The sequence below is a fragment of the Saccopteryx bilineata genome, chromosome 3 (genome assembly GCF_036850765.1).
Source record: "Saccopteryx bilineata isolate mSacBil1 chromosome 3, mSacBil1_pri_phased_curated, whole genome shotgun sequence".
Taxonomy (NCBI): domain Eukaryota; kingdom Metazoa; phylum Chordata; class Mammalia; order Chiroptera; family Emballonuridae; genus Saccopteryx; species Saccopteryx bilineata.
Window position 1 is genome coordinate 291,527,215 of NC_089492.1, and position 20,450 is coordinate 291,547,664.

Consider the following 20,450-nt stretch of genomic DNA (forward strand, 5'->3'; position numbering starts at 1 on the left):
TGGCCAGTGATGGGTTCACAACACAAGAAGGGCCGAGGGGCTGTTCTCTCCTGCGAGTGTCCAGAGGCTGCCCTGGAACTGTCCCACTCCATCGGGAGTTAGTGCTCTGCTGGACAGAGGCCACGCTGCACATGGGGACCTGGAGAGCACCCCACGCAGGAGCCCCGGCCTGGAGGGGGGCAGCTGGGCCTGCCCGCTCTGGATGCCAGACAGGGCACCGCAGTGGCTCTGTGGACGTGTCCCTGCAGTGAGAAGCCGGGGGTGGCCCTTCCAGCAGCCTGGCTCCTACGGGTTTCCGGACCTACGTCCAAGGCGCTCACACAGACCGCTGCCCGCTCATCCAGAAGTCCTTGGTCAGAAACCAGCTGGAGAAACTTTCCAAGGGGAGCCCAGGCAGCACCCGTGGCATGGGACCAGCCACTCTCCACCGCGCTTAGGAGACGGAGCGCCGTGGTGCCACACAGCCTTCCTCTCCTGGACCTCTGCTGTCCTTCCACATGGCTGGCCCAACTGTGACTCACAAGCCTTGGGCAGAGCGTGGCCAGGACCCCTGTCTGTCGTCAGAGGCTGAGGGTGGTGGCCAAACGGGATGGAGCATCTCAGGAGACTGCTTTTTTCTGCCCCCCGCCGCCCCGAAATGAGTCTGACGCGGTCTTAGCCTGGGATCAGCACTGCCTCCCGTCTCCCCAGGAGCCTGGGCTCAAATGGGGACGGAGAGATGGGTGTTCAAACCACACCATCCCTCACAGGGCGAGATGCTGCACGACACAGCAAGCAAAACCAGACAGAACTGTGCACATTGGTGCAGAGCAGGACTGGGCAGGGCCAGGTGGGACCAGGCCGGGCCAGGCGGGACCAGGCAGAACCAGGTGCCAGGTGGGACCAGGTAGGTAGGACCAGGCAGGAGCAAACAGGACCAAGTGGGACCAGGAAGGACTAGGAACTCCTTGGTCATCTTCCCTGCTCCTCTGAACCGGATGCTGGGTGTTTTGGGGGTTGTGGGTGTGGGTGTTTGAGCAGTGTGGCTGCCTGAAGCACAGCGAGGGGGCCAGGGAAGACCCCACCACTCCATCATGTGACACAGAGAGATGTGGGGGAGTTAGGCCTCATCTTCCCACTAACCCCCTCCCCCAAGAGGAGGCAGCGCAGCGACTGTGAAGAGAAGTGTCCTCCCTCAGTGGGAGGGTCCGAATCAGGTTCCCGAACCCCCTTGCTCTGGAAGCTTCTCTCTGCCTCCCCTGTGTACCAGCCTGCCTCAGCAGGCGTGCATATTGCTACCTCTGCTCTTCACCCTCCGCTGACCTCAGGTGGACACCCGCCGGACGCGCCCCTCCTGGAGCCTCCGGGCCCCGGCCGCCCCCCCTCCCCCCGCCAAGGCTGCGTGCCGCTGAAATACCTCTTTATGCTGTGAGCTGGGCCCGCGGCACCACCATCAGGGGCCAGCCAGCGGCTGGCAGGGGCTGGGGCCGCCCTGAACCCCATCTCCACACTCCGGCACAAGTATTAGGTGTGTTTTGATTAAGCGTTTTAGCCAAAAAAGCGTGGTCTGACCTCCGGCATTTCGCTTCTCTCGCGGGTATCCGTGCCAGGACTGAACTAAGTGGGGTTGGTCAAAATATCTTTTTTTGACTCTTAAAATAAATACCCTCTGTTCTCCAAGGAGTCGGCCAGAGCAGACAGACACAGACATCTCATAGGCTCACAGCTCCGGACTTCTGGCGCTGTCCCCCGAGGGGGGGCGTCACAAATGGATCCCAGAAGGCTTCCCTCCCTTCAAAATAATCGGTTCCTCAAGGATCGGAAAACGTCGCCGCAGGAGGAAACCGGGCAGAGCCTGGCCTCTGGGCTCCCAGAACGAGAGGGGAGCGCTTGGTCGGAGCACCCCCCACCCCTCCCCTGCCATTCTGTGCGGTGGCCCCAGGGGTTTCCCGGGCCTCTTACTCTTGGTCTTGGAGTTCAGACCTCTTCCTAACCTGCTTCTCCCTTCTCCACTGCCGAGGTCACCGCTCCGCGCCCAGAGCTGTGAGTCTGTGTCTCAAAGTGGCTAGCAGCTGGTTATACCAAGGACCCTTGAGGAAGCCGTCATGGTTGGGGCTTCAGGGCTGTCTGGGAAGGTCATTCAGGGTGGCCAGGAGAGGAAGGCTGGGCCCCCGGTGCTTGATGGAGAGACCCCCTACTCTGGGTTGTCTCTGAGCATCACTGTGCTGACCTCTAGAGACCAGGGGCCACAGGTGTTCAGGGTCCCACTGGGGATAGAGCCTGACTGGAAGGATCAGGCCCCAGGCCTCAGGGGCAGCTGCTTGGGCCCCACACGGCCTGCCCTCCGTGGATGGTTTCACACCCACGAACAATACCTGCGGCATGGGCCTTGTGAGCTGACAGTCTGAACTCATCGAACTGAAAGTTTTAGGCTCGCCTTGTTCTTGGCACAGCGAGCCCACAGCCCCAAGCTTGCCCCCTCCCTTCCTGGGAAGACGGGCCTCATAAAGAACCGACCTCACCCTTCACGTCCTTGTGTCCGACATCAGAGCCACACTGTGACCACCACTTCCCCCGGTGTAAATGCTGCCTTGGCCCTGGGACAGCAAACAGCAGCTGTAGTGACGTGATGGTGACACTTGGGGGGTGGGAACACACGTCCCTGGGAGCCACAAGGTAGGGGCCTGTCCCAGGCACCTCGCGGTGTCTCCTTTACTCCTCCTCACAAACCTATCGGGGGCCGGAGCTGTGATGACCCCACCTTACAGATAGGAGGCAGAGGCTCGGGGACTTGGAGCCACAGTGTAAAGGTCAAGGTGCTGCTAAGTGGGAGTTCAAGTTCAGGTTCCTGACTCTTGCATGCGGGGAGGAGGAACGTGAGGCTACTGGGTGTGTCGGTGGAAACCAGCCATGTGGCGCCCCCGCTGACCGACTGGGACTCACACCTGAACGCTGGCCAGGACCCGCCCAGGCGAGGACGCTCCCCATGGCCCGGGCTGCGGCCCCCGGGAGCCCAGGCTGAGCTGGGTGCCGGCCCACTGGCAGCGGGGACAGGAACTGCAGCTAGCGTTCGTCACCGCAGTCGCGCTGGCCGCCGGAGCAGAGGCCCCCGTGGTGTTGACACAAGCCCTTGAGCTCTCAGCTGGGAGCAGGGTACGATTTATTTATTTTTTGCATTAAAAAAAATTTTTTTTTTCTCTTTTAGCTTGGCCGTGTTTGAGCTACAGAAACGAATTTTTTTTTTCTTTTTGAAAGGCGCCTTGGACACTGTTTTTAGCTTTTATGCCTAAACAGATACTTCTCAGTTCTTTCAAGCAAGACCTACCCAATGAATGGAGGCCCTCTCTTTACGCCTAAGAAAAATATTTACACAGTCAAGTATGGCACGAAAAGGACCCAAGCTCCTTCAGAGAGCCCATCCCCAAATCCAGATGGGTCTCCCCACTGTTTACATTCCCAGCCCGGCCTCTCCCCTCCTCCGCCTCTCCCCTCCCCAACACGGTTCCCAAGCCTCCCCGCGCAGGACCCCGGAGTCAGGGGCGTGCCCGCTGGCTCCTCACTGTGAGAGCCCACACAGGCCGTCTGACTTGAGGACGCATGAACCCTGTAAATGACGGCGATGTCCCACCGTCCTAACCCTGTTGTTGTTGTCCAACAAGAGAAGCCTGGGCTACTCCGGCTGGGAGGCCCGGAGCTGTTATGCAGACTTCCCCCGGCCTCCCCCAGCCGGCTCTCCCAAGATGCACCACCTCTCTCTTCGCCCCCAACCCCATCCTCTACTCTGCTGACCTGTCTGGAGTGCCAGGGCCCCACCCCCCTCCCTCTCCGCTGGCTTGCCCGTCCGCAAGAACTAACAGCGGATTGGACAATTGTTTCCTGGCCAGCAGGAATGGCCCTCGCTCAGACCCAGCATCTCTGGGCACGGTCTGCCCACTGTCAGACGTGCTTAGAACACTCTGTTCGCTGGCGTCTCCGTCCGCGGTCACGTACCCTTCGGCCTGAATGCCCTGCCCCCTACCCCCAACCCTGCGCCCACCTTGGAGCCCCACAGGGCACCTCCTTTCCTGCAGGGTGAGTGACTGAATGATGAATGAATGAATTCCCCGCCCCCTGCCCAGTCTTGTGCCCTCAGATGTGTTGGTCTGGTCTGTCCCAGGTGTCCTGTAGGCAGGGTGACAACGTCCTTCACACCCTCATTTCCACGTAGCCATCGAGTACCTGGTGTTCACGTGAACCCTTGAAAGAGGCCTTGCAGAGATTTAAAAAAAAAAATCTCAAAACAGCGCTGATTCCAGTATTGGCTACCTTGGGGCAGAGACAATGGTGTGGACCCCCCTCTCCTCCAGTGACTTGAACTTGAAGCACAGGGAAGCCCCATGGAGGGGGGTGGAGTGGGGAGACCGTGAGCGCTGAGTGGTAGTGGGAGCAGGAATCCTGAAGCTGGGCGTGGGGAGGTAGGCAGAGGAAGGTGGGGGTTGTGACATCGGGGGCGGGGCACGGTGGGCAGAGGTAGACAGAGCACCCAGAGGGAGGAAGAGAAGGGGTCACAGAGCTTGGAAAGGCCTGGGACTCTGCATGGGCTTCCTCCGGCAGGCCGGGCTCCATTTGCCCCTGAGGGTGGATGTGGACGCAGATGCTGGTGGGACAGGGGAGGGCAGCCTCGCAGGAGCTGGGTGACTTGAGGTGACACTACTGGTCTCTGCGTGGGTGCTGATCACACGGCCACTCCTCAGAGCACATGGGGCGTCTTCCCCACCCACAGGCTGCTGGCTGCCCGGTCCCCTCCGCTTTTTACTTTTTTTTTTTTTTTACCAGCGGGGGACCTGTTGCAGGCTGCCCGGCGGGGCATGATGAGGTGGAGAAGGGGCCCGGGCAGGCCAGGCGCAGTGAGGGTACTTGGCTCACAGTAACGTGTTCTGACTTAGCACTGGCCGGGAAGGGTTGCCGTCACCCTCTCTGTACAAATGGTGAAGAGGCTCAGAGAGGGAGGGTCACTTCCTGCGGGTGCACAGTTAGTGAAGGAGGACATGGGGGTTGAGCCGAAGGCCCTGCCAGGACCAAGGTGAGCAGGGCCCGTGGGGCAGGGGAAGTGGGCAGGTGGTGCAGCTCCTTCCCAAGCAGAGACCACAGGCGGCACAGGTGCGGACACCTGGCTCTGATCCCCGGCTTCTGGTGCCTGACCCAGCAGGGTCCCCACCACAAGGCACCGTCCCAAAAACACATCCAGAGAAATAAAAGTGATGCCACCACCCAGGTGGCTCCCCAGCCCCCTTCCAGCCCCAAAGCCACTTCAGTAAGGAGCCTTAGCTCCTGAGCCAACAACTTCGGTCCACACGCTGCCTGAGCGGACAGCGCGTCCACGCTCCCTGGACTGGAACCGTAGAGGCCCCTCGCAGGCAGCAGCTGCTGGGAACCCTCTGGGCGGCGGTCCTACTTCTCATGCTGGCCAGCTCCTAGCCTTGAGCAGTGGCCCACTCAGACCCCTACAGGGCCTTCACCCTGGTTCCCGGGCTGTGCCCCAGGGGACAAGCAGGCAGGGGTGGCCCCTTTGGCCTGCCCCTGCCCTGACCTTGCTTTGCCCCTTGTGTGTGAAGCCACAGGGCCAGGTAGTGTTGGGGCAGGACTCATGCTGACCACGTGGCCTGGGGGCTGCTGTTGTCAGAGCTGGTGGGAAGGATTTCCACTCTCTGTGGACTGCCCCCAGAGCTGTCCCTTCCCAGAGGGGAGAGAGTGCAGGTTTCCCCAGCTGGGACATGCGAGCCCTGCAATGCTAGAGCCCCTCCGGCTGAGGCTTTGACTTCTCCTGTAGGACAAAGACGGCCCCTTCCTATACTGGGCAGCCTGAGTCTCAGAATCTCTTCTACAGATGGTTCCAACCCTTTCTGTCACCCTGGTCTCTTGTCCTTGCCTCTACGGGAGCTCATTCCTGGGGGATCTGGGTTCCACCGCACCCCTGGACAGAGAGAACATGCTGGTGGCGCAGGCCGGTGGCGGGGGCTGGCAAGGGCCCTGACCAGCTGGGAGCTGGCAGGAGAAGGCCACCAGTTCCACGCTGACCTCAGCAGCTGTGGTCCAGGCTCCCGAGGCCCTTCTCTGTCAGAAAGTGTACCGAGTGCGAGCCCGGGACGGTCCCCACAGACTCTTGTCCTGAGGAGCAGTGTGTCCAGTGTCACACCTGCCCTGGCGGACAACTTCCTTCCCCTGCTTCCGGAAGATTGATGGCCCCAGAGGAAGTGCGTGTAAATCATGGGAATGGGGTGACACACGGTCCTTCTAATCAATGACTCATGACAAGCCATAACTTTCAGCTGCAGAAAGGGAAGCGCTGGAGCGTCCAGGGACCGCGCTCTCGCTGGCTCCAGGGACTGAGACTGGACATGCGTGCCCTGGGAACAAGGAGGGCGTTCCATGGGGCTGTTTGTTCATGGGTCTGGTGCCGGGGCTTCCTTCTGGGGATTTGCGTCTGGGAGGCGTAAAGCCAAGCGTGGGAAGGACCGTGCAGCCTTGGGTAGCCCCAGACCCTGCAGAAGGGGTCCGAGGGGTGGGGTTGCTGCTGAGGTTCAGGCGCTGGGCGGGTCCAAACTAGACGGAGCCCACGCTCGCTGAACACTGAGCTGGTGTCGAAAGTGGGTGACTTGAGGTGACACTACTGGGTGGCCTTGCCCATTGTTCCCTCCCTCGCCCGTCCCTCTATTCCCCTGTGCCTACTTCAAAGCTGCCCTAACCTGGCTGGCATCTGTTCTCCCCAGTGGTTTACACGCTGCCCGAGGCCCGGGGCAGGGTCCAAGGCCCTGTCGTGGTCCTGGTGTGGAAACAGCGGTCGACCCCGGTCAGCGTTGACCAAATAATAAGTTTGGAGTGGACGAGGGAATCATGCATCCCTGTGTGCTGTGATCACCGAGGAGCTGTCCCGATGGCCACATCCACCTCATGGCTCAGGTCCCAGGAGGAGTCTCTGGGGAGGGACGGCTGAGGTTAGAGTATGGCTCTGGGTCCCTGGGCTAAAGGTGGCCTGGGCCCCGTGTCCACGCAATGCTCCGTGATCTCAGGTGCTGAGGTGGCTATGGTAGCCGCCCTAGAAGAAATACTCAGGGCCCTACAAGGGTCTGTGCCACGCGGGGGCGGGCACTTCGCCTGGCTGGGCTGGCATCACAGCGGGTGGCAAAAGGTCAGACACTGAGGTCTAAGGTGCACAGGGTCCAGCTCCCCTGGGGTCTATGGCCTGGGGAGGACAGCCTGGGAGTCCAGGGAAGATCGGACCCATTCTGGGGTCCAGGTCTTCCCTCCTAACCCCCGACACCACAAAGCTAGTCCCTCCATGGATGTCGCACCAGAGGGCCAAGCTGCAGGGCGACCAGCAACTCCAAAGCCCCCCATCCCAGGAGCCTCTCCATGGGATGGAGAGTGAGTTTTTGGAGTGGGTCTCAAGGCTGACCCAGAAGAATTTCCAGCAAAGATGGGGGTGTGTTAGGGATGAGGCCCCCAAACAGAAAACACAACAGCTGCAGCACGCAGCACACCAAGGCTCCACATTCCCAGGTCACTCCCGGCGCTCAGTGCTCCTGGGATGCAGGAAGAAAGAAAACACACACTCTGCACATGTCCAGCCCCGTGGATGCAGCTCCAAGGTCTAAAAAGGTCCGAGGGCTCTGGACGCTGCTGGACGAACAAGGGGCCTGACAGGCACAAGTCCTCACTTTCCAGCTGCCCTCGGAGACGCACAAGGATGGCCTCACAGGACCCCCCGCTGGACTTCCCAGATTGCTCCGTGATGTCCCCGTGCAGCCTGACCCCCTGCAGCCCCAGAACACTGACTAGCCCTTGCGAGAGTCACAGTGTCCAGGGCACACCTGGCCTGTGGTGCCCTGCCCATGCGCCCCACACCACCCCTAGACCAGCCCCAAGCTCTGCGGGCTGCACACCAGCGAGGTCTCTCCAATCTCTCGCTTGAAAAGTATGTCCTCCCAGGGCCCCAGCGGGCCATCCGACTCTCGCTTATAACAGCAACAATAGTCTAGCACACAGACTCTCACCCAGACAGCCCCCTCCAATGATAGCTCATCCCAGATGCTGCCCGGCCACCCTGCGCAGCCCCTGGTGGACGACTGTGCCCCTCACAGTCCCCCCAAGAGGACATAAATCACGGGGTCAGTAGGGTCGATGATCTGAGCCACACAGAGATTTGTCTTTTATCCCCAGCCCTTTACGGCGATAGAAATAATATGGGTCTTGACAGGCTGATATTAATGCACTTACTCTTGACCTTGCTTATTGATAATGTGTTTGTTAAAATGACCCTTAATAATCATAAGTGAGTGAGGGGCGGGCATAGATCTCCCAGCACGGCTGGTCCAATGCACTCACGGTCTGGGGGAGGGGGGTGCGGCGGGGCCAACACAGAGACGCAACCCTCCCCGGGGAACCCCCCCCACCCGGGGATTTGAACTCTTCTTGGACTGTGAGTTCCCACCTCACTCCTTGGGGTTGGAAGGCCACCTTCTATGACCTGTAGGTGGGAGGGTCTGAGATCATCACCCCCACCCCCTATTTCGAAGCTGAATTGAACCTTAATTCTGTTTAAAAATCACAAGCGCTTTCTGGGGACAGAAGAACAACAAAAGATGGAGAAGAAGCCACCTGTCGTCAGGGTCCCCCCGCCACCCCCCCCGGAGGGGGACCATAACCTGGGCGGGACAGAAGGCCTTTCCCGATCGAGCTCTGGCCTCGTCTGACCCTCATCTCCGATTATGCCACTCACTCCGCAGATATTTGCGGGCTCTTCCGCCAACATGCCAGCCAGGAAAGCCCGAGATACCACTGTTCCTTCCCGGGTCGTCACAATGGCCAGGGTGCAGGCCATCGAGTTGTCTTATTTAACGCTCACCGCCGCCCTCTGATGATCCCGACTCGCCCGGGGAATGCCGCGCTCAGAGAGGTTGAGTCACTTGCCCAGGGTGCCCAGTTGAGACCCCGCCCAGGCCATGTTCAGAGACATTGTGTTATGAGACCCCTCCGCCCGCCTCCGCACAACTGGCTGCATTTGGAGCCTGGGCGGCAGCGGTGAGGTCGGTGGGGCTGTTGAAGAAGGAGAAAGGATGAAAAGGAACTGTGCTCTCTCCCCCATCAGGAAGGGTTCCCATCTGTGGGGAAGAGACAGGGCAGGGGCCACCCTGTACCCGGGTTTCAGTCACAGTTGCTGTGCTGACTCGGGACCACTGTGCGTGGGGCGGCGGGGGGCACAGGGCCGCCCAATGAGACTGCACACTCTCCCAACAGGACCTGACACTGGCCACAGCTGTGCCGAGGAATTCTGTGCTGATCTGCCGTGAAAACGGCAGCCGTGGAACCCGGCGGCATCCATGACACTACGGCTGCAGCCAGGAGCCCCCTGGGGCTGGATTTGCTTTTGGCAGGGACAGGCGTGGAAGAAAGGACGGGCCCACCCAGGCAAGTGTGGCCGGCCCCCCCCATCAGCCCTGCACCTTGCATATGTCCGTGCAAACCCTGGCATCCCCTTCTATATCTCCAGCTCAGGTTCCGGCACTTAAAGGCACCGCAGACGGGATTCTGGAGGATGTCCCCGACCAGGGCAGACCCAAGGCAAAGGCTGCCTGTCCTTCGGGATGCCTTTAAAGGGCTTGATGGTTAAGACAGCGGTGCCGTGTGACCCTCCTTCCTTTGGGAGCCTTCGCAGGGTGGGGCGAGGCCATAGGGACAGCACAGGGAATGTGAACCGGAGTCGGCTCTACACCCTGGGCCCTGGCCGCAGTCCTCCGTCCCTGTGTGCCTACATAGCCAAGCAGCCTCAGATCCCTCATCTGGGCAACGGGCTATAGGTACATTGGACACACCACCCATGCTGCCCACAGCAACCCCAGTAACGAGAGAGAGGCAAACGGTGACGGGGCCCAGCCAGTGTCCAACAAGGACACACATCAGGATGCCGGTGAAGGCATCACTGCCATTTTTGAGACAGCCCAGGCTTGGGCCACAGCCCTCTTTGGAGGTGACCTGCAATGAAGGTGCTGGATGAGCAGCCACATAGGACAGAGGGCCCCCCTGGGCTGCCCTGGCCTTTGGCAGGGTCAGGGGGCCACATCAAGCCCATGGCCTGTTTAATCCAGCCTGCAAGCCAAGGGTTGTAAAAATAAACCAAGCAGGACACAGGACAGAGAGTACGCGTGGCACAAAACACCTGTTATTCCCTATCTGGTCCTTCACAGGAGCTGGCCGGACACTATCGCCCGGGGGATAGAGGGAGGACGGGCGTCCCCCTCCCAGTGTCCTCAGCAGCTGGTCCAGCTGCAAAGCTTCCCAAATGTTCATTTGCAGGAACAGGAGGCTGGACGGGAGGCGATGGCCGGTTTGTCCCAGGTGCCAACACCCAAGCAGAAGAAATGCAGTGAGGCGGTCAATTCCATGCCTTAGGTCTGCGGCCCCGTGCGGTGGCCCTCCAGCAGGTGGGACAGCCCTGGGGCAGTGGGCAGCCACTGCGGCCAGCGCTCCGGGAGGCAGAGTTCCCAGGGACGCCTGATCCTGCAAACAGCTGCCAACACGTTCTCAGCTGCAGCCTCCCACCAGGAAGAGAGGAAGAGACGTGTGAAATTGGAAGCGGTTTGAAACCTCTCCACTCAGTTTCCTCTCTGTCCTCCGTGCTTGCTGCTCCCCCTCCAACCCCTCCTGCCATGTGTTTTCCAGCAGGGGAAGGGAATCTCTACCTCGACCCCTCGACGCCCCTGGAGGTCTGGCCTTCCCTGAGACGCGGAGGGGTCGCTTCCCAGGGCAGGTCTGGCGCCAAGAGGGTCCGTGCTCAGAGCTCCTGGGTGGTGGCCTGGAACCCAGTGGACTCGCCCCAGGCCCATCTGAGGGGACCATCGAGGGAGGTCGGGGTGAGGAGTGTGTCCTCAGGACACCTGGGGATAGGGAATATCATTCTGCTCCTCACAGCCACCAGGACCGTCAGGAGTGGGTGGGACAGCTGGCTGTGGGTGCAAGCGCTGTCTCCAGACCCTCAGCTGGGGAGCTCAGTGCTGGAGACTGTCCACTAGTGATTTCGTTTTAGGACGATGCCCGGGGCAGGAAAGAGGACCCAGATTGCTGCAGAAAGACATGCAGGCCCCGCCCCGGGCCACAGGGACACCTTCGGAAGGGCAGGGAATGTGAAGGCCAACAAAGCACAGCGGCCAAAGCACCTGCTTTTTATCCTGGCTTCGGCAGGGAGCACGCTTACATTCTGCGTCCCCGGCCCTCTCGTGCGTGGGCATGGGGGTGCGGAGCACGCCGCGGAAGCTCTAAGTACTGGAAGCGCTGACTATCATCGGTCCCACCCGTGCTCTGAGAACCCAGCTCCAGACCCCACTGCTCTCTGGGCATCAGGAGACGCGCCTGTGCGCGCACCTGCTCACCTCCCCACGCTGTGGTCCTGGGGGCAGAGTGGGGCCGCCTCCCCGCCCCTGGGTTTCCCGCAGCCGCCCATGTGGACCGGCCACCGGGTTCACAGGCCCCACAGGCGAAGGGATGGAAGACGCTCCACTGCGTCCCGCGGCCTGGCAGCCTGGCCGGGGGTGGGAGGGAGGTGATGGCCCTTTGAAGCTCATCAGCCCTACATTGAACCTGTCAGTTTAACATGACAAGGTCACCATCTGTCTACAGGACGGACTCGGAACAAGGACCCCCTCCCCCCATTAGTGTAGGAGGAAGGTTGGGGACTGCAGTCAGCGTTCTTCCCCAGGGCCGTTGAGGGAGCGCCTGCAGGTTGTCTGCGTCTCCCTGCGGGACCTCCCCCCACCCCGTCCTGCCCTGGCTCCCGGCTGGTGTGCGGGTAATCGACACTTCCAGGGAAGCCTGTCCAAGAGATGACCTCGGAATAGCACTGGCTGCGCTTTCAGAAGTATTCTTGGACACAGCGGGATTTTGAAAACTGCTCTTGGAGCTGGGAGATTTTGGTCGGCAGCATAATTTATTTGCTCTTTCCAGAGATGGAGATGAGAGTTGAGGTTTTCCAGGTGGTGAGCCTCACAAGGGCTGCCCGGAGCTGGGGGTCGTGTGTCCTGTACCCAGGAAGGGAGAGAGACAGAAAGTGGGGGGGGGAGACAGAGAGAGAGAGAGAAAGAGAGAGACAGAGACAGAGGGAGAGAGAGAGAGAGGGAGGGACAGGGTGGGGGAGGGAGAGAGTGAACTAAGCATACCCAGGAGACTGCGCATGGCAGGGGCTGTGGAGAGCTGGGACCAGCTGAGGGTGGGCAGGGCGAAGGGAAGAGAAGAGGGTCTGACCAGCGGAGATCGTGGGCAGTGTTGCGGATGGGTGGGCTCCTGGGTAAGGACACCCTGAATTCACCAAGGACGCTATTCCCACTTGGACCTGGGGCGGCCTCTGCTTGGCCCGGGGTTCCACGCCGGCCTTGGGAAGAGACGATGACGCAGAGAGGTGCAAAACGTCTCTGTCCTTCCTTTAGGTGACCTCCGGTGGGGGCCGTTTTATTGGGCCTGGTGGTCTTCCATCCAGCACACACATGGGCCTGACCGATTGCTCTCCGCGGGGGCTGCCGGGGTTTGGGGAGTCACCGTGCAGATCAGAGCAGGAAACCCTCGAGTCACCTTTCCTGTCCCAACACCACACTTCAGGAAAGCTCACACGTCTAGACGCCATCGCTGGTTCACTTCCCTTCCCTAGAAAACTCCGCTCGTCCAGGCGTCTGTCCCCGGAAGGAACGTGAACGTGAATGTGAACGGACCCTCCCTCCTCAAACCCCCTTTGCGAGAGGAGCGGGAAGTGCCCATTCCTTAAATCCAGCCCACAGGAGTGGCCTTGCCCAGTTCTCTTCTGTCTTGGTTTCCCCAGATGGAAATAAAGGTTTACTGGGAGAAAACCGGGGATCTTGGGGTACGCCAAAGAGGCCACATCTCGGAAAAGAGAACAAAGAATAAAGTCGACCCTCTGGGGTGAATGTCTCGAAGGGCCCTTGGCAGAGCTGGAATAGGAGGCACTGGGACCACCGCAGACCAGCACTGTCCACCCGGTCCGGCCTTTGCTCAGGACACAGCTGCCTCGAAGAAGCCTTCCATGGCAAGCCAGGGAATTTGGCCTTCGCATCTTACCGAGGCAGGATCCAAACCTGGGCATTAAGTCCCGGGAAGTCCCAGGTCCCAGGGTCGGACTGGGGAGTGCATGGGTCTGACTTCCTTTTGCCATTGGCTATTAGAGTGAGCCGCACCCCCCCCCCCCCCAGCCCTGGCCGTGTCTCTGTGCGCTCAGCTGTCACAATTCCTCCGCCTGGAGCACCTCTGCTCAGCGGCTCACGGCTGAGAGACACTGCAATCTTTTTACCCAATTTTCCAGCTGAGTTGACTGAGGCCTACGAAGGTCAAGGGCTTGCCCGGGGTCACCAAGCGAAACAGCAAAGCCTCTGGCCTCAGGACAGCGACGCGGGACTCTGGCTCCTGGTTCCTGATCGCTTAGCCAAAGGCTCTTTCATAAATAATGGGAGGAACAGGGCTCCGTGTTTCTTTAGAGAGGATGAACGCCCCAAACAGCCACCAAGGGTGGTGGTCTGCATGCACTGCCAAACCCCCGCTGGCTGGGGGGTGGGTGGGGGAGTGGGGGACACTCGCCAGAGCAGAGTGGGACCAGGGGCTCCCAGCACTGCCGACTCTCGGGCAGGCACTCATCTGTACCAGACGTTGTCCGAGGACCAAGAAGGAGAGTCCGAGGGTCCAGGGCGCGCGGCAACGCTGACGGTTCTTCGACCGCTATCCAGTGTATGAATTGCCTCTTACAAACCCGATGCCCGTCCTGAGAGTGCTGTATGTACCGACATTCACCGACCCGATTAGCCAAAGATCACCGTGTCTGTGTGCTCAGTAACCCGAGGCTTTGTTCTGTCTCAGCCAGAGAGAGAAGAGGCCTCGGATGTCGAGGGGAGTAATTTCTGCCACGAAGAAAAGTGGCAACCTGGGAGGTCAGCCCAGGGTAGGGGGGGCGGATCTCTGACCCCTGGGGTCCCGGTTAGGTACCTAGACTCCTCGGAGCTGGGTGGGGCTTGTTTGTTGCATCATTTCGGCCAGTCTGGGGGCTCCCTCTCGCATCCAAGCTGCTGTCTGCAGTTGGCAGGGCCATCAACACCAGGAAGGGGAAATATTTATTTTTATTATAAGAGGAGAGGCCATGTACTCAGGAACCTTATTATTCAAACTCTCCCAATCCAACTCTACAGAAAAAAACAACAACTCAAAATCCAACTTTGGGTATTGATTGCAAGTTTTGTGTGTGTGTGTGTGTGTGTGTGTGTGTGTTTTCTAATGAGATGCCAAAAGGAACATTGTGGGGAGGGACGTCTCAGGGCCGGCCTGTGCCAGGCAGTGTTTCTGTTTATGTCTCTGGGTGAGCAGTTACGTTTCCGAGACGCAGAGACGGCGAGATGGGGCCCTCTGTTCCCCATATAAGCTCAGGACCCACAGCACATGCGGTGGCTGAGACCTGGGCCAGGGTGCCATCCGAGGGGTCAGGTCACGGGGTCCACCAGGAGCACCCGTGGGAGACGTTACTGCCGCCATGAGATAGCAGGCCTCGGCCTTCTGGGCGCTTGGTGGGAGCCCTGAGTCTCACTAGTTTGTGACCCTGCAGAGCGAGTTCTGAGCATCTGAATGGCTTCCTGGCACTTCTCGGGGCCAGCAAAACTGATGTGCCCTTGTTTCTCGCAGTTTTTATTTTATTTATTAGGAAGCCCAGTGACGTCCTCACCTGAGGTTCCTTCGGCGTCATCCCCCTAGCTCTGGACAGCTGGACAGGTGGCCCCGCCTCACCGCCTGCTTCCTGAGCCACCTGAAGGAGGGAGCTGCTGCTTCACCAAAGTGTCCCTGACCCCGTCAGCCTGCCAGGCACCGCCTGTCCTGCCCCGCCAGGGAAGCCCCATCCTGTGGTGGCCACCACCGTGACCCCGGCTGGCTGTCCCCGGTGTCCCTGCGACACAGGTAAAGGAAGGTCACACCCGCCCTAAATGTGTTTCTGCAGAGGTCAACATCCCCCTGCTGCGCCCGATGCCAGCGCCTCTGGCTGAAGTGCACGGTGCCCACACGTCTGGCTGCCCGGCTCCGCCTCCAGCTGCTCTGGCTGAGGGATCTCTCTCGCACATTTCTGGGGGTGGGGCTGGATTTACTACTGGCAACCCCGATGTCTGGGCAGCGGCAGTGGCCTTCTGACCTCAGCCCGGCGTCCGACCTAGATGCAGAGCCTTTATTTCAACTCCTTGAAACATAGGGTTCTTTTTGTTGTTGTGGTGGTGGTGATTTTTTTTTTCCATTTTGTGTCCAAATAAAGTTAGAATTCTTCACATCTCAAAGCCTTGTCTCTTTTGGGATCTTCCTTGCTTGTCTTGCCCTCTGTGTGCTCACGTGAGCGCATGTGCACGCGCACACGCGCGCACACACACACACACACACACACACGACCTGCCCATCCAGGCAGGTAGGGAGGAGGCCTCTGGGAGCTCGCAGAAGGTAGGGTGGACGAGGAGACCTGGGTGCAAACATTTCAGAAACCTCTTCAAAATATTTGGGTTTGTCAAAATCCCAAACCGCCGTTTGCCAGGCACTCTTCCCGCTAGTGTTTGAGCCCGCGGGTATTTTAAAGGAAATGAAATCCGTGTGTTTCTGATTTATTTATACTTAACTCATCAAAATGCTGTTTTAAGGAGCTGTTTTGTGTCCAAATGCCCTTTATGCCTTTTTCCCCTTCCAAACTGAAAGCCGTCCTCTGCCAAGCGTAGATGACCTTGAACGCTAACGCTCTCAGGGCTCTTTCGAAAATCAAGTTCACCAAGTCCAAAACAGACCTGAACTGGAACTAACGGTGCCACCCCCACACATACCTGGGGCTGGCCCCTGGGCAAGGCGACGCCCTTTGGCCCCACCAGCTTTTTTGCTCTAAGGCTCCAAACCGATTGGAGTGACCACCCGCCCACCCACCCCCGGGACTGGAGCCTTACGACGCGCTGTGCACATGTTCCAGAGACGAGGATCCCCGGATCCGGGATTTGAGTCTCTCCCGGAGCTCCTGTTGGTCAAGCTCAGGGTCCCCTCCTCAGGATCCCCTCGGAGCACCTCTGCGTTCCACTGGCCAGAGAGATGAGGGGCGGTCTTTGGTCTTCCCAGGAGGGGTGCAGGGCCTCCCTGTTCCTGTGCTACCCACGGCAGCTTTGAGACCACCCCTCGGCCTGACTCCCCTGCCTCACGGCGGCCAGGACAACCTAACACAGATGGTCAGCTGCGTGCACACAATTCCGATGCCCGTTTTGGACGATGCAGACCAGACCAGGAAAAGGTCTCTCCACCAGGGGATGAGAAAGGTGGCAGCTGCAGCCCCGAGCAGGACGGCAGCCAGGTGTCCCCCGCCAGGCTGGGTCCCCCTGGAGAGGGGCAGCCTGGAAATACTGTCGCCTGCCCTGGGGACACGCAGATGTGGGGTTCTGCTTTGGGTGCAATATCTATTTCTGGTCGATTTCATGCAACAGCGTTCCATTATGAATTTAATTGTATTTTTGGGTTTTGGTTTTTTTTGGTGTACGATATAAAACCCTTGATCTTCGCAGCATTTTAATTGTGAGCCCTGGAAGGTTTGGTATTCATCATGGCCCCTCTGTCCCCAGCCCCACAGATAAACCATCTGAGGAGGCAATAAAGGTCCACTCTGGTTATTGATGCTTTCAGGGAAATTGATTATCTATTTGAGGGGTGGAGCGCACTGGTGCATGCTGCTGCCCCGGCCCTGAAAGACGGATCGCTGGATGGGACCGATGGATTTCCTATTCTGTTTAACAGTTTCTAAAGTGACACCCTTTTATCTTAATATCTGAGGAAGGGCCGAGGGCTTCCGAGGTGGGTGGGAATCCAGCCATCTCTTCCGTCCTTCGTTGATGAGATCTCAGGTTCATCGAAGCAAAGCTCCTTTCCTGCGGCTCCCCCGCCTCCGGCCGCTGCAGCTGACCACAGGGGGGAGGCTGCGATATTAACATGTGGTCAGAATAGGCACCTTCCCGGGAGGGTAAGGCAGGCTCTGGGTGAGTTTAATCTGATCTAAAGGAAAAACAGATCCAAGCAATTGTGGGCTAGGTTGAACAGCACACACCACGGAGGGCGGTGCTCAAAATGCCTCTTTCCATGTTGTCACGGTTAAAAACAATATTTGTGCCCTGGCTGTCAGCACCCCCCCCCCGGGGCAGGGGGCACTGTGCACCCTCCCGGGCTGCGGAAGGAGCTGGGACCAAAGATGAACTTCGGCTCATCAGCGTCCCTTCTAATAGTCAAAAGATAACAGGTGTCGTAAATTCAAGAGACGTTTGCTCCTCCACAAAAATCAATAACCAAGTCCGTAATCTGCCCCGCGTAGCTGTGCCCTGGTTAGAGTCGGCTTGGGTTTATGTGATCGTTACCCAACAGCAGAGGCGGGGAGGGTGACATTGGCTTCACCCAGGCGGTCGGTGGCAGACGCGGCACACCTGGGGGCAGGTGATCTAATGCAAATGCCCCCGCACATGCTCGCTTCCGGGAGTCCCTGGCGCTCTGGCTTCCGTGGCCGATCCCAACGCCCTTTACGCTGCCCTTGGCCCCGTGGGAGGGTCAGCAGCCACCGGCCGTGATGGCAGGGTACCACGCTGCACCCTGACTCCTGTCCCCTTTGGAAGCAAAATGCCTGACCATCAGCTGGGGACTCGAGAGGCAGGCAAGGCGTGAACCCTGTCGCAGCTATGGTGCTGGGCGGGCACCCCGGTTCTCATTCCTCAGCTGCTGCCATCCTCAGCTCAGGGGGGGGCATTGGAAACATCCAGGGGCTCTGCAAGATGCCAGTGCCCAGGCCTATCTGGGGCTCATGTCACAGGTGTGGGGGGCCAGGAGGACCCAGGCATGCCTGGTGACCCTGGAGCTCAGCCAAGGTAGAGAGCAGGTCCTGCCCTCCTGTGTGGTCACAGGATAGCGAGGCCTGCTCAGCACCATCTGTAGGCAGGGCTGGCAGTGTTCACGTGGTGGAGGGAAGCAGAGGCCTTCCTGGGGGAGGCAGCACCCAGCACTTGGGCTGCGGAGAGCTTGGGATTGTGGTGTGGGGTCTGGGCCTCCAGAGCCACATCCACAGGTGGGGTGGGGGGTAGGGGGCAGCTGCATCCTGCGGGCAGCTAGCTCGTTGCCATTGGCTGGCCCACGGGGCTGTTTGCCCGATGGGACCAAGCTCACAGGCATGGCAACTGGCACTGAGGCCGGCCCTGTGGGGGCACCTGGGGTAGCCCTTCCTCGCTGTCACACAGCCCCAGCACTGGGCCCGAAGGCCTCTGCGGGGAGCCCTTGGTTCTCAGGGGTCCAGGGAGCAGAAGAGTGGCCAGCCAGCTTTCCAAGGTTCCTGTTCTTGCTCTGCCTTCTCGAGTGTCCCAGCAATCTCTCCAAACCGGAAAGCTCAGTTTCTGGACCCCAGAGGGAGAGGAGAGTGGCTTATGCAGGAGGGATTCCCATGTGCATGTGTGTGCTTGTCTCCATGCGTGTGCACACGTGTGTGCACCAGGCTCTGGATAGCTCAGGGCCGAGCAGGAAGGGGCTGAACGCAACATGCCCGTCCTGCCCCCACTCCTTGGGAGCAGCGCTGTGCACTGTCTGGCTCTGAGGCCAGACTCGGCCGTGATGGATGTCCTGGGCAGTAGCTCTTTATTTTTCCCTGGAGAAAATACAGTCGTGCTTATAGACTGGGCCCATGTGGGACAAAGGGTCTGTCCCCACGGTGTAGGCCCGGGCATTCTTCCTGCATTTGCACACAGACCACGCCTCCAGGCAGCTTGTATCTTGTGGGGTGGGGTGGGGTAGGGAAGTCCCACATACATTCTCTGGTTTGATCATCTTCCTATGCTGGGAAGCAGAAGCTCAGAGAGGTTAAGTGACTTGTCTGAGGCCACACAGCAGTAGACCACACACCAGCACCTGGAGGGAACACATCCAGGCCTCTGCTTCCTTAGTCTGGAGGCTGTTTCCTCAAAGAGCCGAGCAGCATGGGGGGAGGGGGGCGCTCTGCCGAACGCTCTTCACCTCCCTCCACACGGGGGTGGCATGTGGCGGGTCTAACGCCGATGTCAACAGTGGCCAGACTGCTGCTTGAGCCATCCTGGTTCTCTGCCTCACGGACCCACCCGAGCTCTCACATGATGTCTACTCCCCAGACACGGTCTGCTGACTTGACTGTGTGTCCAGTGTCCTGGAGGGCACAGGTGCTCCGACCTTGCATGTTGAGTGGCTGACAAAGGCCAGCTTTGCTGGGGTGGTGGTGTTTCTCCCTGGGCTGTCCTTTCAGGTGGAAGGGAGCCACCAGAAGCCCGTGTGGACAGCAGGACCCGAAGACGGTGGAGCCAGGCACTCCTGGGGCCCGAGCCCCCTGTGGGTCTCAGCTAGCTTCAGCCCCACCAGCTGGTGTCACTGGCTGTGCTGGACCCCGTGTGAGCTGGTCCACCACCCACCACGGACGGGCAGGGCCTAGAACCCTGCACACAGGGAGGAAGCCTTGCAGATGGAGGGCCGGCGTGGGCTGAATGCGGGAACACGGTGCTTTCATCCCGGCCCCTGTGGGCACGTAATGAGTGTCTGCTCAGGAGGAGGCTCGCGTTCAGAGGGGGGAGGCTGTGCTGTCCTCCAGAGCACCACGGGGGCTCTCCTGTCTGAGGTTACATGGTCAATGGTTTTCAGGGGAGGCTCATTATTACCTCAGCACCAAACATCTGTGGCCAGCGTGGCTCCCAGAGGAGCCCCCATCTTATGTCCTATTCTATGCCAATTCTGGTGGGTTCCAGGGTCCTCAAGGCCAGAAGACATCCTGCATTTCCGGGAGGCTCACCGAATCCTCACTCATGATAGGCCTTGTGGTGGTGGTGGGGGGGTCACAGTGCCTGAGGTTCAGGGAGGGACCCTTCTCCCAGCAGCTGCTGCTCAGGGCTGCAGTCAGACTCCTGCAAGGAGGGTGGGCGGTTCCGGTTGCCGCAACGAGCAGCGAGCAGCGTCAGAGCAACACCCTCCCCACCTCCCCCGCCATCCTGGGCCTGTTCAGTCATTAACTCCCCTGGGACATTATCTGGTCCTGAATCTGCCGGGTGCAGAGCTGTGGCCGGGCTCCGGGATGGTTTTATCGTCCTGTTCCCCAACAGTGCAGACTGGCCGCGACAATCATTAACCCGGGCTCCTGCCGCTCTCCGAGGACCATCCTGCCCCGCCCTCGCCTCCCACGCTTGCTGGGCTCGGACCCCCTCCCCCCGCCCGGCTCCCCTCCGAGGGGAGGAATGGGAAAGCAGGTCCTCCGGGAGCTGGCACGCACACAATGCGCGTCTTGTGTGAGTGAGTCAGCGCCGTGGCCAGTCAATCTGGTTTCTGGGCCCGCTGCCCTGACCCTCTTTAGAGAGGCTCGCTCTGCAGCCCAGTGTGAAGCGTTTCCTTTCACTGCCCTGACACTCCGC

General features: G+C 59.8%; 1 protein-coding gene across 5 annotated transcripts in view; it reads right to left on the reverse strand.

Annotated features, from left to right (window-relative positions):
• The window catches only part of PRDM16 (PR/SET domain 16), a 309,651-nt gene that overhangs the window by 161,199 nt on the left and 128,002 nt on the right, over window positions 1–20,450 (reverse strand). The window lies entirely within an intron of this gene.